Genomic DNA, 13,476 nt, shown 5'->3' on the forward strand with positions numbered 1-13,476 from the left:
TAGCATGCCGCGACAGCGTGGACGTGAACCGTATGTGCAGTTGACGGACTTTGAGCGAGGGCGTATAGTGGGCATGCGGGAGGCCGGGTGGACGTACCGCCGAATTGCTCAACACGTGGGGCGTGAGGTCTCCACTGTACATCGATGTTGTCGCCAGTGGTCGGCGGAAGGTGCACGTGCCCGTCGACTTGGGACCGGACCGCAGCGACGCACGGATGCACGCCAAGACCGTAGGATCCTACGCAGTGCCGTAGGGGACCGCACCGCCACTTCCCAGCAAATCAGGGACACTGTTGCTCCAGGGGTATCGGCGAGGACCATTCGCAACCGTCTCCATGAAGCTGGGCTACGGTCCCGCACACCGTTAGGCCGTCTTCCGCTCACGCCCCAACATCGTGCAGCCCGCCTCCAGTGGTGTCGCGACAGGCGTGAATGGAGGGACGAATGGAGACGTGTCGTCTTCAGCGATGAGAGTCGCTTCTGCCTTGGTGCCAATGATGGTCGTATGCGTGTTTGGCGCCGTGCAGGTGAGCGCCACAATCAGGACTGCAAACGACCCAGGCACACAGGGCCAACACCCGGCATCATGGTATGGGGAGCGATCTCCTACACTGGCCGTACACCACTGGTGATCGTCGAGGGGACACTGAATAGTGCACGGTACATCCAAACCGTCATCGAACCCATCGTTCTACCATTCCTAGACCGGCAGGGGAACGTGCTGTTCCAACAGGACAATGCACGTCCGCATGTATCCCGTGCCACCCAACGTGCTCTAAAAGGTGTAAGTCAACTACCCTGGCCAGCAAGATCTCCGGATCTATCCCCCATTGAGCATGTTTGGGACTGGATGAAGCGTCGTCTCACGCGGTCTGCACGTCCAGCACGAACGCTGGTCCAACTGAGGCGCCAGGTGGAAATAGCATGGCAAGCCGTTCCCCAGGACTAATCCAGCATCTCTACGATCGTCTCCATGGGAGAATAGCAGCCTGCATTGCTGCGAAAGTTGGATATACACTGTACTAGTGCCGACATTGTGCATGATCTGTTGCCTGTGTCTATGTGCCTGTGGTTCTGTCAGTGTGATCATGTGATGTATCTGACCCCAGGAATGTGTCAATAAAGTTTCCCCTTCCTGGGACAATGAATTGACGGTGTTCTTATTTCAATTTCCAGGAGTGTATAACAGGACAAAACGGAAAATTGACACCCACTATTAGCTAAGATCCCGATACAAAGTATCGGGACATTGAGAAGGTATGAGAACAGAGGCTTCTGTGAAGGTATTAGGGCACCGGCTACTCTAACTTCTAGAGCAGAAAGAGTCTTCTGTAAGTTAAGGTATGCCTTCGCAGGATTCAATCAAATAGAGGTGCGATTTTACTACTACTGAGACAGAATGCGTCATTTCGCGATCCAGCAGTGGCGAAAGAAACACGGAATACAATGTAACGGTGCTGCGTGAATACCAAACCTTGCGGTCGTCTGCGATACAGCAGTAGCGATAGACAAATATGCAAAGCGCAGGTCCAGTTGGAGTCAGAAAAAGTACCGCTGTGTGAACACATCAGTACTCACAAGTCGTGAGATGTATCAAATGGGACTCCACCCTGTCATTACGTGAATGCGTCACAATAAGCAGTGGAATCGGCATATACGGAAAACACTCGGGTGTGGGAGAAAATGTAATACTAGAGCGAAATAGAAACTGAATGTTGAATTCGACTATGAAAAATATATGTCCATATTCAAGTTTCAAGATTGTAAAGTGGACAGGAACACACTGCATGCCTCTAAACTTTATTAAACAATATACTGAGACAGTACCGCCGTATTGGCTGGAACAAATGAAAATTGACGTCACGTGTGCACAGCTCGAGGGTGTAATCACAGAGACGACGAGAAAGACAAGACAATCTTCCATTGTCGTTACTGGTCACAAACGATGTAAGTCAGTAATAATCACGAATTGGCGATGCATTGAAACACGTTGTCATCTGGATTCAAAAGCATTCTAAAATTCTTTGATCAAATGACAATGCAAAATTCATTTCTATATTACGCAGCAACAGTAAATTATAGGGCTGTACCGCACGAAACTGCCGCTTCCATATCAGCAAGTGCTGATACAAAAGTGACACGACGACATACGGACATTCCAGTGAATTGTACGAGAGGTCTAGTTTATCCTGAACGAAGAGCAAGCCAAAAGTAAGCAACGACAGTACTAAGCTACTTCCGGTTACCCATTCAACAATAATAGTGATCACCATGGAGGAAACTTGAGAAGGCCATATACTAGGAATGAAAACCAAGCAGGCCACAACATAACTGTCATCAATTCCGCAACCAGAATAATGAAAGTAACCACTGGAATCGTGACTGTACAAATAACGGTACCCAGTTCCAGTGAAATAGGAATGAACAAGGCAGTCCTCAGTAAGGAGATAATTGTAGAAGTTCGTCCATCGAACCCAGGACGAGCAAGGAACGAAGAAAACCCACAAAACTGATGAGGTTCCTCAAGAGACAGGCTGTGCATAAACCAGTACATACAATCAGTCTCTTGAAATTATTTGACTATCACCATTTACACGAGCTATTGATCGAAAATCGGACACAAGACCGAAGTATGATTTGTATGCAACAGCTGAAGTCGTAATAAGTGAGGTAAAGACAGAAGCTACCTTAGACAGTAGAAACCAACTACCGGACTGTTCTGAACAGTTATACACAACAAATTGGATAGAGCGTAACTGACAGATCTTGAAGGTACAAAAGGCAAAGATACACAGAGGAGCGATCTTGGGGAAAGCACCAACATGAATCAACAAATCAGACTGGAATTTATGTGTCAAGGACACAGACTTGCAGCAAATCTGTTCGTGGTACCCCACTGTGCCTAAGTGCGCAAAATGAGAAAATGGATGCGGATCTAGGCGCTTCTGTCTCGAACCGCACGACCGCTACGGTCGCAGGTTCGAATCCAAACCAACTACCGGACTGTTCTGAAAAGTTATACACAAAAATGGGATAGAGCGTAACTGACAGATCTTCACGCGGTTCCAGACTGTAGCGCCTAGAACCGCTCGGCCACTCCAGCCGGCTAACATTAGGTGAAAACAGAGCTATTAATATAAGGTTTGAGACCGAAGCTACGAAGAGGCACGTATCTTCTACCTACCTGAAGCTACGGGGGCTAAACGTCATGAAATGATAGAACACTCATTGTGCGATGAAGAGACAACAGTACTTCGAGGAACATGGTGTAGATGGCTGAAATGCATCAGGTTATTGACGAGAAGTTAGTCTAGTTATCAGTTATTGACGATGTAGATAAAGCAGAACTAGAAGGGATACTGAGGTGAAACGCTGAACTGTTCTTGCCAAATCCTGGATTAATAAAGGTGTTCTAGTACCCGTTCCAAATCAAACCAAACAACTCATTCTGTGAGCCATCCTACACCATTCATATAGCTGCTCGTAGAAAGAGAGTTTTCATGAACTGCAAAAGATGATGGAGGATGACTGAACAATGGACCTTGACTTACAACATACCGTTACTATTCATAGACAAATGGAATGTTAGGGTCCGCCTAGGTGGATCAAGGACAGCATAGTAGAAGTGACAAACTGTCCAGAGAGATTAGATGAACCATTACAGAAATTCCACGGTGTTTCTGCGTTTACGTAAATAGATTTTCGCTCAAGATTTTGGCAAACTGAACTGGCGCCTGGGTGTCGGAAATACACTACTTTATCACGTTCGATAGTTGCATCCACTTTAAACGATTTCCTTTCGGTTCAGTATGTCTTCTGTGGCATTCACTCTCTGTTTACGGGACATTCTAGAAGAGAACCTTAGGGTTAGAATTACATACTACACTGAAGTGCCAAACAAACTGCTATAGCCATGCATATGTCAATAGACAGATATGTAAGCAGTCCTAATACGGCGCTGCGGTCAGCAACACCTATATAAGACAACAAGTGTCTGGCGAATTTGTTAGATCGATTACTGTTGCTAAAAACGCAGGTTATCAAGATTTCAGTGAGTTTCAACGTTTTGTTATGGTCGGCGCACGAGCGATGTGACACAGCATCTCCGAGGAGGCGATGAACTGGGGATCTTCCAGTACGATCTCTTGACCAGTGTTCCATGAATATCAGGAATTCGGTAAAACATCAAATCTCCGACATCGCTGCGGCCGCAAAAAGGTCCTGCAAGGACGGGACCAACGGTGATTTCAGACGTGACAGAAGTGCAACCCTTCCACAAATTTCTGGAGGTTTCAGTGCGGTGTCATCAACAAGCACCAGCGTTCGAACCATTCAATGAAACATCAACGATATGGGCTTTCGGAGCTGAGAGCCCACACGTGTACCCTTCAACCCTTCAAGTCCATACGACACAAATCTTAAAACCTCACCTGGTCCCGTCGACACCGGCATTGGACTACTCGTGACAGGAAAAATGTTGCCTGGTCGGTCGACTCTCGTTTCAAATTATATGGAATAGATGCACGTGTAGGGGGTATGGAGACAAACTCATGAATTCATGGACCCAGCATGTCAACAGGTGACTGCTCGTCCTTGTGGAGGCTCTTTAGTGGTGTGGTACGTTTGCATTTGGAGTGATATGGGACTCCTGATAGGTCTTGACACGGTCTGACAGGTGACACGTATGTAAGCATCCTGTCTGATCACCTGCATCCACTCGTGCTCACTGTGCATTCCGATGGACTTGCGCAATTACAGCAGGACAAGGCGATCCCCGATACGTCCACTATTGCTAGAGATTGGCCCCAGGAACACTTTTCTGAGTTTAAACACTTCCGCTGTTCACGAAATTTCCCAGACATGAACATTATTGAGCATACCTGGGATGCCTTGAACCGAGCTGTTCAGAAGAGATCCCAACCCCGTCGTACTCTTACAGATTTATGGACAGCCTTGCAGGATTCATGGTGTCAGTTTTCTCCAGCACTACTTCAGATATTATTCGACTCCATGCCACGTCGTGTTGTGGCACCTCTGCGTGCTAGCGGGGGCCCTGCACGATATTAGCCAGGTGTACCAGTTTCTTTGGCCCTTTGGTGTATGTTGATGACATCTGATTAGGAGTAAGTAACTGGGACGCCATAACGGACGCTACTCTACAAGTTACAACTGCACCGGATTTTATCACTGACAGTGATTAACAGTTGTGGATGTTTCGTGAAAAGAGACGTGAGGAGCTGCACACGTTCCAGTGTAAGTAGGAGACGAGGAGTGAGTAGGAGTGAAAGTAGGAGACGAGATACTGGCAGAAGTAAAGCTGTGAGGACCAGGCTTCAGTCGTGCTTCGGTAGCTCAGATGGTAGAGCACTTGCCCGCGAAAGACAAAGGTCCCGAGCTCGAGTCTCGGTAGGGCACACAGTTTTAATCTGCCAGGAAGTTTCATATCAGCGCACACTCCACTGCAAAGTGAAAATCCCATTCTGGACGTTCCAGTGTATTCTATTATGCCTCCAACGTAACATAAACAGCTACATCCCAACCCATGGGCCCCCATCACACACATCACATGGGTTTACATACGTTGTGGTGGTAGTCGAACTGACGTGAAAATACTTGATGCTCACACGACTCAGAAAGGCGACCAGTTCTTCGTTAATCAAGAACTCCCTTCGGCAACTGGCATGTGTACATCGTGTTGTGTCCGATAATGGTTCCAAATATCGTTCACAAAATGGCAGGACAAACTTAAGAATGTACACGAGTAGATACCAACCTAGTTCCCACCCTGACAACGCATTCTAAAGGACCTAGGATAGCCTTTTAGGACATCCACAGGTTTCCGGATGCTATAAATGAGTTGCCTCGAAGCATCATACATTTTCCACCATTGCCTGTATTAAAGAATAAACATCCGTTTGAATTTACTCCACTTCCCTTCAAGATCACTACTGTGACATGTTAAAATCATAAAAGAGGCGATTCACAACATAGCGATAAGACGCAAACACGGAAGGAAAGAATAAATAAGACGGCGAAAGTAAGACAATTTAAGCTAAGCCAGTAATTCTAGGTACAATCGCACCATATGTCGACCAGATGGATGGGTGAGAGTCATAATTTCTTTTGTGTTCGCTATGGTGCAGTGCGGCTGCGATGCATAGCCCATGCTAACTCGATGTTGCTAGAAAGTATCAAATCAAGAAAGTCCTTCGAGGTACACCAAATAAGCTGCCTAAAGGCTACTGTAGAATAAAATGTGACTATTTGAGAAACGGTGAACATAGTCAATATTACAGCACAATGAATGAATGTAATTTGCAATATCAGAAAGAAAGAAGGAAAGGAAAGGTTGCTGTCAAAGTAACTCTTCAAGCAATCAATTTCCGAATAGAATTCCAACGAACAAAGATTTAGTTTGTAGCAAAACATATCTGAGAATAGGGTGGAAATGTCAGGTGCAGAAACCTCAAACAGAACCTGAAAAATAACAGGTCGTCATATTTCCATTGTCATGTTAATAAAGCTCGCAACTTACACTGTCAACAAAATGTTTGATGCATTAACTGGAGCAATGCATGAACAACTAGATATCTGGTAGGATGGTATGTAGCAGCACCACGGCCGAAGAAAAGGATCTATAATAATATCTGAATGTGAGTAAGTCTTCAAAATAGGTGACAGGACGTGTTATTCTCCAGAAAATTCTGCATTGGCAACAGAGCAAAATGTGTGTCCAACTTAATGGTTCTCAAATTACGTGTTTGGTGCTCCTTGGTCAAGTCAGTAAGATTTTCCTATTCTGGTTCTTCCTCCCTATCAGGCTAACATAAAAAACCAATTTTGGCAGACGAAGAGGTGTCACGCAGATGCGAATCTGACGTTTTGCGATTTTTGTAGAGGAACTTGGTCCACTGCGCTCAAGTGGACGTAATTCAAGAGACGCAGGGCGATTGTCAAAGGCGGGTGGAGCACGTTTATCGATGTTTCTAACTGAAAGAGGTATTGTGCAGAGAAATTCAAATAGTGCTTTGTTTTATGATAAAATACAGTATTCTAGCACTAATCTTCTGACTGCTCAAAAAGAAAATACCATCAAATGTGCAAAACTAAAATGCAAGAAGTTATAAAGGAAAAGGGGATGATAATGCAATACATAAAATGGCAACAGAAAATTGAGGATATCTAGTGCAGCAATAACCTCGAAATGAGTGGCAGATGTCAATAAGAGGTAGTTAAGTAACACACCTCAGTTATTTCAGCTATTTGTAACAGTGTGAATAGTAGAATAGATACACTATTAAATAAGTAAATCACATAGTAACTATAAACTTGCAGGCACACTGAACGAGAACTAAAAACACTTAACCATACTAACAGCAATGTACGTGAGAGTTATGTTGCATTCACACAGTTGAAGAGTTTTAAGAATAATTACTGAAACATTTTACGAATGTTAATGTTCCTTTTATTATTATTGCACAGGACTTTTAGTTGATAAAACAGAAACAGTATTTATTGTCAAAATTTATGTCACTTTACTTTAGTGGAACTAATTTTACTTTAAATTCAAAATTTCAATTTATATTTAGATTGTAAATGCCATTTATGTAAATGTGAAGACGATTTTTTAACAGTAGTCATGAGCGGTAGATTAAGACCCGATGTACAGTTTGTGCAGGTAAGTGTTGTATGGATACCAATCACCAACAGAGCACAGCTGAACAGCAAAGGGTTCACAGCACGGAGGAGCTGGGGAGAGGCAATGGCGAGGCTGATGTAATGGCATTGCTGACAGGAAGCCAGGCTAGCAGCCGGGCCCCCACTTAAACGTAAGAGAAGTTGGAGGAGGCAGCCCAGGAGGAGGAAGCCTTCGAGAGGTCAGGTGCAACCGGCTGACAGCAGTGGAGGCACAGCGCATGCCATGACCCAAAGTGAAGAGGCAACCTCCTACAGGAGGTCGTCAAACAGTCTGGGCGAAACGCCTCGCCATGTGAACAATCGAACCTGGGGACTGTGGGCACGGAAGCGCTATTCTGGGTCCACGAGAAAAGTTAATTTGTGCTAATTTGTAAGTAACGTGGTACTTCAGAAGTGCAAGTCTCACTTCGCCTTCCCACGCACTACCCCGAGCAGCAGCCCCTTTTGCATTCACACAACGGTGTACTAGCTGGTGTACTTGCAGTGCAGCTCCACATAAAGTTAAGAAACCACCGTATCCACAGGACCTTCAACGAAAAACAGCAGTGTAAAGCATGTGGTGTATTAGCACCATGCAATACATCAGCACCAATTGCGGTTAAGAAACTGACATACCGCTCTACTCATCTTGAGGGATTTCTTATTATTCGTTACCGTTGTAGCTATAATGACATCATGATCACTAATACCCTACAGAAGCCATCGATATGATCCGACCTGTTGTCAACGACAAGGTCTAAGATACATCCATTGTGTGTGGGCTGCCGAACTAGTTCCTCAAGACACTTTTCAGAAATCTCTAAAATGAGCTTTGCAAGACGGTCTGCCTGCACGCCTTGCGATGATTCCATAGACGTCCCAGTTTATACTCGGTAGGTTCCATTCGCCTCTAACTAGTATTGCATGATCTGTGTATCTGTGCGCTACCGAACATAGATTTTCTATGAAAGACTGTAGAGCTGTCACAGCAGAATCGAGTGGTCGCTGAAACCATCTTCACATTAAATAGGTTTCACCTAGACTCGTTATAGACGACCAGATAAGTAAACTCTCACATTCAATTTCAACCTCAACGAACACAGTATTTTTGTCAATTTCAATAAACACTCCCCCTCCTATGGCGTCTAATCTGTCCTTCCGAAAAACATCCTATGACACGTTAAATATCTCAGATATTTTTGCTTGGGGTTTAACCAGCTCGCAGTCCCAAGAATCGTTTGAGTGTAGAACTTTTGTGAGGGCCAGTGTATTTGGGAAATTCAATAAGAATACTTTCACAATTTACTGATAAAATTTGAGGCATTCGACATGTCCTTTCTTTGAATGCAGTCTAATGCTCCTCTCTGCGAATCGATGGGTGTTCATCTGAGTAGGTCAAACTATTCCCTATCCTAAGAAGCTCCTATATGGAATATGCAGGTACTCTGCCACCAGAGTATCTGCTTCTTTTGTGTAATGCACTTGGATCTATCAAGCCAAGTCGTACAATGTCCCACCCAATAATGTACATCTAAAAATTTGCATCCATGACTGCCAGATAGTCGACGAAGCCTTTGTCTGAGACACTCCACTCGGCTCCATACCAAAGGACCATGATCAACTGTGGAAATGATGCTGCAAATCACACTCTACATGTGAGTCCATCGGCCTTCACACCCTCTGCCAGCAGGCGGTATAAACTGAGAACGGCTTTAGAATCCACATGACAGACGTTGTTGGTGGCGATGTGAGCCAAAACTTGTAGACGACTGCACCTTGCACACTCAGTAGATGCTGGGGATGCTACCTCCATATGTTGCGTGTGTCCCCTCGGCATTGTACATTCACTCTTTCCAGCCTTGAGCGCTCCATAATGCGCCTAATGTTCGAGATCCCGACAACTACCAAGCACTTGCCATGTGTGACTGCTCGAACCTCTTGAAAGAACAGCTACGTTCAACCTCCACGCTGGAGCTCTGCTTCGGACGATGTGAACTTGTTACATCGGGCCACTCACCCTGCTGTGAGGGCAGATCCACTGCGTAGGGTACATTAGCAGTTGCTTCAGCAACGGAACCCGTGGACGGAACAAGCGACACCTGAGGTATGCCATGCGATGTGCCACATTCTCCCCCACAACTATACCCTGAAGACGCTGCCTGAAGGCCAATGACCATAACCGAAACCACAATGAACTGTTCGCAAGCTACGGCCAACTCCTCCTCCCCCACAACTATTCCCTGAAGACGCTGCCTGAAGGCCAATGACCATAACCGAAACCACAATGAACTGTTCGCAAGCTACGGCCAACTCCTCCTGCACCTGCGCTCAGCACGCAAAACTGCTACCCATCTTAAGAAGACTAATCGAAGGAGTAAACTATAAAGCTGACAGATACCTCGATAATCAACTTATTATCCCCCATAAATCTCACCAATCCACGCTGATGCCAAAATAAATTCTGTTCAGTTGAGAAGAAATAACAACTGAACTACAGATTCTCCGAATTTACACTTACAAAAACAGATATTAAAGGTCTTAAACACAAAATACACGAAATTTTGGAAATATGTAGAACTAAGAAAGCACGAAAAAGCTAAATACGTAAATAACTGCCCTGTGATATGTCGCAGGCGACAGCAGGATTCCAAAGTAGGTTACATATGACACAATATGTTAGACTTCTTGAGCCAGAAAAAGCATCAGTTCCTCGCTGGTAGGAGGTACAGTGTTCCAGAGTACTGAGTATCATGAATTTCACTTATTGAGATAAGTAACAGGAAAACAGGTGTGCCGAACAAACAAGATAACAGTTCTTCACATCATTTCTGACAAATCGTTAATTTTCAGTTTAGCACAGTGTACAAAGAAGCAAATTGTCATGCAAGAAAAAGAAACTACAGCTCAAAAACTTCAAAATATTTTCAAAATAAATAGCTTGAAAAATTTTCTCCGAGTTCTGGCTTTCAGAGGGGTGCACACGCAGTAAATTTCTGATAATGCCATTTGTATGCAGATCGTGATGAAAACGTAATATTCCATACGGTCAGATCATCCGTGACAGCACCGACGCATATGTGTAATAATAGGGAAATTGGAAGCACGATGTTCTTAACTGTGATGGAGGGACATACATCGATAGTTGCTTCTGGTGAAAGATTCATGAATTTCCCTTCACTCAGGCATACATGAGAGCATACGGTAACGGTCCTGAGTGGCCGCAGCACTGTGATTACGGGACGGCTCAAGCCCTGCTCTGCTGGACAGCAGGTTTGCTGAAATGATGTGGCCACACGCCAGTCGGTTTCCATTGCCCACAAGACGGCACTGTCTTGGAAGATATAGGACGGGACCACAGCTCCCTTGAACATTTGTGGGGTGACAAACCTGCGTCTCCTGTCGGCGGTTGCAAATATCCGACACCGATATTGTGCTTTTTTCAGTGTGGGAAAATTTCAGAATGCAACTGTCCCAGCCGGTCGGAGTGGCCGAGCGGTTCTAGGCGCTACAGTCTGGAACCGCGTGACCGCTACGGTCGCAGGTTTGAATCCTGCCTCGGGCATGGGTGTGTGTGATGTCCTTAGGTTAGTTAGGTTTAAGTAGTTCTAAGTTCTAGGGGACTGATGACCTCAGAAGTTAAGTCCCATAGTGCTCAGAGCCATTTGAACCATTTTTTTTGCAACTGTCCATCTGATGTCAGCAAGTCTTGGTCTTTATTTGCGAAAGCTGTCAATCCTCCCCTGCAAGTGAGGAGGAGAGGGAGATTCGACTGGTTGAAGCCTGACACAGTTTGTGCTGAATCTATCGAGTATGTTTCGTTTTTGCTCTGAGCTCTGAGCAACTCGCAAGTTGTCAGAACTGTTCGGCAACTTGTGCTGCTTTTCAGTTCATCCTTATTTGGATTTATTTAAGACGTCCACTTCTGGACAGTGGGAATAATGTGGAATGTCTTGTCAGTCTGTATGGTGGCCGTACTTTGCTCTGTAGATTATCAATTAATGCAGTTAATTTGGTCAGTTAGATTCACATTTTTGTATCTTCTGTTACCGAATGTTAGGTTGAGTTATCCATTTTTAAATCACACTGGTTGATTTTGGAGAGCTCCACACTTATAACTGTAATACTGCCGGCATTATGACAGTAATGCTCATGCTGGCTGAGATAGCAATAATGGCTCAAGATGCTATGGACTTCGGACTGGTCGTGAAGAGCTGAGGGTCTTTTGCCAGCGCCGGAAGTGCATAATTTTATATCCTGTCGCAAAGTCGCCCTGTGGAGCATACCATAGGGTTTCACCTGTCGTTGTCAGGGGCGATGACGAAAGTTGAAAGAGGGCAGTAAATGTAGGCGTCTAGTAAGTTTCGCCTGCAGTTTTTTCAGCCCCAATGGAATGTGCTCGCTGTTGCCCATAGGCGCCCGGGAGTCAAAGGATAAAAATTCCTCCAAAGCAGGACGTATAGCACTTTCGCGGTTTTGTATCCCAAAGGACTTGTGATTGGCTGAGTCCGTTGGTTAGATATTGCCTTAAAAGTTTCGAGAATCTTCTATCACTTTTTAGTGATCTGCTCGTGGCAGGCCTGTTGTTTCATAGCTAGGCAGTGCGGGAAGAAATGACGTTATAACGTAGGCCGTCATTGGCTGTGTCGAGAGTCCACATTAGCCGGCCAGTGTGGCCGTGCGGTTCTAGGCGCTACAGTCTGGAACCGCGTGACCGCTACGGTCGCAGGTTCGAATCCTGCCTCGGGCATGGGTGTGGGTGATGTCCTTAGGTTAGTTAGGTTTAAGTAGTTCTAAGTTCTAGGGGACTGATGACCACAGCAGTTGAGTCCCATAGTGCTCAGAGCCATTTGAACCATTTGAGAGTCCACATTAGTGCACCGATGTTAGATAATATCGAGGCAGAATGTGTCAGAAACTCTATGGCAGGTTTCCAAGGAAAACGCCACAATGGGGAATGTATAATTTGCTTCAGACATTGTTGGAAATGCATCATTCAGTGATCACTCTCACGCTCAGTCTGAGAAAGTGCCGGATGTGATACTTGAATCATAATCATTTGGTTTCTTTACAAGCAGAGGAGCTAATCTGTGCTTTGCCGTGGAAGTTTCGGCATTCTGAAGTGTTCACTTATGGCTGCACACGTGGGTCATGCTCCTGAAACGTGTGCAAGCAGATAATCTTACCTTGTGAATGGACTATGTACTTGAATAACTTCGAGTGTAGCAGTTTGCGGATGTTACCACATGTTCTCTTTGTAGCTAAAATACATCTGCGTATCATACTTCGCTTCTGCAATGACCGCAGCATTCTACAGAGGCAGATGTCGGGTCTACTAAAATTATTATGGCGATATGCAAATCACATCTTGAGAAATAGTTTCGGCATTCTGAAGTGTTCACTTATGGCTGCACACGTGGGTCATGCTCCTGAAACGTGTGCAAGCAGATAATCTTACCTTGTGAATGGACTATGTACTTGAATAACTTCGAGTGTAGCAGTTTGCGGATGTTACCACATGTTCTCTTTGTAGCTAAAATACATCTGCGTATCATACTTCGCTTCTGCAATGACCGCAGCATTCTACAGAGGCAGATGTCGGGTCTACTAAAATTATTATGGCGATATGCAAATCACATCTCGAGAAATAGTTTCGGCATTCTGAAGTGTTCACTTATGGCTGCACACGTGGGTCATGCTCCTGAAACGTGTGCAAGCAGATAATCTTACCTTGTGAATGGACTATGTACTTGAATAACTTCGAGTGTAGCAGTTTGCGTATGTTACCACATGTTCTCTTTG

This window comes from Schistocerca americana, chromosome 3 (assembly GCF_021461395.2).
Source record: "Schistocerca americana isolate TAMUIC-IGC-003095 chromosome 3, iqSchAmer2.1, whole genome shotgun sequence".
NCBI lineage: Eukaryota > Metazoa > Arthropoda > Insecta > Orthoptera > Acrididae > Schistocerca > Schistocerca americana.